Source organism: Meleagris gallopavo, chromosome 10, assembly GCF_000146605.3.
Source record: "Meleagris gallopavo isolate NT-WF06-2002-E0010 breed Aviagen turkey brand Nicholas breeding stock chromosome 10, Turkey_5.1, whole genome shotgun sequence".
Classification (NCBI taxonomy): Eukaryota; Metazoa; Chordata; class Aves; order Galliformes; family Phasianidae; genus Meleagris; species Meleagris gallopavo.
In genome coordinates, this window is record NC_015020.2 from 14,029,407 (window position 1) to 14,033,736 (window position 4,330).

The following is a 4,330-nucleotide window of genomic DNA, read 5'->3' on the forward strand; positions in this document are numbered from 1 at the left end:
TGCCTGCTTCATGCCATCACCGGGGTGTAGTCAGAACTTTGCTCTGTTTTTATGCCAGCACAACTCCGTTTATTTCAAAGGAAATGCCCTTTAGTTTGACAGCTGGAAGTGAGATCAGATTGGACAGAATATTGGGGAAATTTTCTAAACATACACAAGCTCATGGGTCATGCAAGAGTACAAGTGGATATTTTTGCCTCTCTCACAATACTTAGCACAAGTACTGGTAAAACTTTCCCCAGACCTTCTGGACACCAGCCTAGCTCTGCTGATCTTCACTGAAGCAATCTGTAGTCATGCTGATCATTTGACACTAAACCTCAATTTACTTTCTACTGCTATTTTCTAAGAACGAAGAATGCCTCTTTGAGTCCAATGATTATGTTCATTTTAAATAGGAATGTGGCAAAGGGGAGTCAACTCTTTGAAAGGGTAGATAACAGCAGGACGAGGGGAAATGGTTTTAAGCTGAGGGAGGGAAGATTGAGGTTGGATGTCAGGGGGAAGTTCTTTGCTATGAGAGCGGTGAGGTGCTGGAACAGCTGCCCAGAGAGGCTGTGGATGCCCCGTCCATCCCTGGAGGTGTTCAAGGCCAGGTTGGATGGGGCCCTGGGCAGCCTGGGCTGCTCTGAAATGTGGAGGTTGGTGGCCCTGCATGTGGCAGGGGTTTGGAGATTCATGATCCTTGAGGTCCCTTCCAACCTGGGCCATTCTGTGATACCATACAGTCACTGTTTGCAGTCATTTCTTCTTTCTGCTTGCTTCATGTGTTTCATTAGAGTTCGATTTATACCCTTACTGCATTTTCCAGTCCTATAAAAAGTGACAGCTAAATAGAACCCAACTCAGAAATATTCTAACTTTAAAAAAGACAAATTCTCTTTTTTTTTCACCTCTAAATTTTCTGTTTGGCCTTCTGTCTACAAATAGAGGCTCTTAGCAAGTTCAATTTTTTTTTTTTTCATAGGTTAAGAGGAAAGTTGCCCAACTGTTTGACAATCAAGGCATACTGGAAACAGTCTATAAAGTAATAGGGAAGAAATTATCAGCCTAGGATCTGTATTGTGATCACACTCAATGGAAAGGTATTTTTTTAAATGACCAAAAGCAAACAAAATCCTATCTTTTTCCTTATGTTTCTTACAATCCTCACATTTAAACTAGTCACCCTATGAAACTTGGAACATTCCTTATTTGTCGTTCCCCTTCTGCACTCCTCACTGCTACGAGACAAGTCTGCATTTCGATGCAAAAAGCTGCAGCATCTCCTCCTTGAAACAGGACTAAGGAGATGGCCCACTTTTACAGCCTAACGGGAGCAACACCCAGTGGAGAGCTCTCAGGAGCAGAGCACTCACATTCCTTGGGGAGGTGAGTAGGATGTGTAAGGAAGGCCACTGAAATGAGTGGATGAGTTGCAGAGACAGGTGTCAGGAGGAGGAGGAGTGCCATTCAAATGGATGTGACGGTGTGCATCTCAAGATGGCACAGAGAACATGAAATATGAAGGAGGGCTGCTGGCATTTCCTGCTGTAAGGTACTTACAGCTTATTCTTGTCTCAAGAGTTTCCCGCTTTGTTTTAGGCAATATTCTAAACCAGAAGACATTTGCCTTTCATTTTCTCTGGTTTTACCTCTGCCTAATACAGAAAATTGCAATCCCTTTTTTAAACAACATTTTTTCCTTCTCTTCAATATGTATTAGAAACTAACTGACAGACAGAGTTCTTAATCAGTTAATAATGAAACATATTTTCTCATTTTTATGATGCGGTTGGTTACACCTTCTAAGCTTGGAGTCAGGTTGTTCCCATACGCAAGCAAAGAAATAACCTACTGCAACATGTGAACTTTAATCAAAAATTGGCAAACTATTAAACAAACTTTCAGCAATCCATCCTTAAGCAAAAACCAGGAGAAAAAAAATAATCAAAACCTGAACCACTCATCTCTGTCCAGTGAAAGATGTAGTTTCATACTCTTTCCATAATATTTGTTGGGTGGTCAGATAAATAACACATCAAGATACCACTCTGCCTTCCATTTCAATAGCATACCCTCCTTCAGCAGTCTTCACTTCAAGAACTGTGCACAATTTCACAAAACTCCTTGCAGCAAATGCTACAATTTCATTTTATGGTCTCTGGGAGAATGAAGACTCAAGGATAGTATTTTCTAGCACAAAAGACCGACATATATATGTTCTGAGCTTCACAAACCAAAGGTGTTCTGGCCTTTACAGAGATTGTTGGACAGGAATATAAAGCAAACAACTCTTGTTTATTGTACCCACACGGCTCCCTGAAACCTGAGCGCACAAATGTCTGGTTCTGATCATCCATCCAAGTCAGAGTGTGCAATCATGCCCTCCTCAGGAAAGGAGGAGTGAAAGCTGAGAAAAAACCTGTCCCTTGCCTACAGAGAAAGCCAACGAAGTAAGAGTCAGACAGCATACACACATATGAAAAAGGCCTTCCTGCAGAGGGTTGGAGGAAGCCACCAGAAGAAATTATTGACCAAGGCCTGAGAAAGGGGACAAGAAAGGCCCCACGATTGCCACCCTGAAGATCTAGGAAAGGACTCTGAAGCACTGCTGCTAGATTCCAGGAAGAAGCTACAAAAAGGATTTCTTTGAAAAGAGGAGGACTGAAAGATAAAGTCAGAAGATGATGACAGAAGGATACTGTGGATCAGCATTCTTCAGAAAACAGCTAAGTTTCTTTGAAAGCTCCAAAAGCGTTGGAGAGCTTAAGAGGAGCATGGCCTTGCCAGGAAGAGAAAATTATACAAGAGAAGGAGGACTGGAAACCCAGAGAAGCAGGAGGCACAAGAGAAGGGTGTAGTATTGAGCTGCACACTGCAGGATCAGGCACCTCATCCATCCATGCAAATCTCACCAACATGGATGCCATCCCTCCTCCCACCTGTGTTGGCAGAAGAGGAAGCAAGTTCAGGGTCCTTACCGTTATGAAATAAACTGTTTCCTCTTCACAACAGAAAACCAGTAATGACACTGTCATGAGCTAGAACTCTACCAAATCCAGTCAAAACTGTGAGTTTTTCTGAGGTAGTGGTGATTTAGAGCACCAGACCCTTTGCACTGCTGCAGATGAAGCCAAAGCAGAAGTGAATAAGTGATGAGACAATCAGTGCCATGCAGGAAGAAACGTGTCAGTATAAGCCACCCAAACAAGGCAGAATTACCTTAGGCACTTCAGTGTTCTCTGAGCCAGGAGCGGGACTCGATGACCCTTGTGGGCCCTTTCCAACGTAAGATATTCTATGATTACTCCTGGATGTGGTTTAAGAACGTTGTTCTACCTGAAAGAGAGACAATCATGAACAAAATAACTACATGACAACCTTTCGCTAGCAAAGCTCATACTTAGCCCTTGAGACAGGAATCCAGGTCACAGAATCAGGTTACTCCAAAGAATTTCAGTGTTTTTCACTTCTGCCAGTTTTTGAAAAGTCTTTCAAGGTTTGAAAGAATTGGTAAACGAAGGCAGATGACACTTTATTCCAGTAAAAGCGGCTGAACTTTCACCCCAGGCTCAGGAACTGCTGAAGGTTGGACATCATAACAGTGTAAATTTGGGTCCTAATTTATTTGAGAATCGTGGCATATGAAGCTGTCATTCAACATCTTTTTTGTGACATCAGAGAGCTGGGACTGTTCAGCACAGAGAAGGCTCCAGTGACACCTGAGAGCGGCCTTCCAGTATCTAAAGGGGGGCTGTAAGAAAGAAGGGGACAGACTCTGTTGTGATAGGACAAGCAGAGCAGCCAGTACGTTCCTTCCTACAATAACTAAATCATCTTTGGCAGATGTTACTGTTCTAGCCCTGTACCCTGCAAAGATTTACACATCTGCTTAACTCCATGCACCTGAACAGTGCCATTGCCATCAGCAGAAGCCCTCACATTTGTTAATTTGATCACATATGTAGGCTTGGTAGAACAAGGGGACCTAATTTTCAGTTCCCCTAATGGAGCAAAACTGGGAACAGCAAAACTGAAACGCATCACTTCCAGCCCTCTGCACGTCACATTCCCAGGCCACCACAGCTCTGCAGACACACCATTCAGCTCTCACTAGCTTACGTTTCCCAACACATTCAATACACATCCTCAACACAACATTCATCCCTTCCAAAGTTCATGCACAGTAGGTGACTCTCAGCTACAAAGAATGACTTTGCAGTAAGTTGATAACTTGTACTGCTCTGGTACTCAACAAATCAACAACACTCTCAACAAGAAGCAGCAAGTTTCTTTTTTTTTTTTCCTTTTTTAAGCATTTCTGGTACAAAATACATCTTTCTCCTCT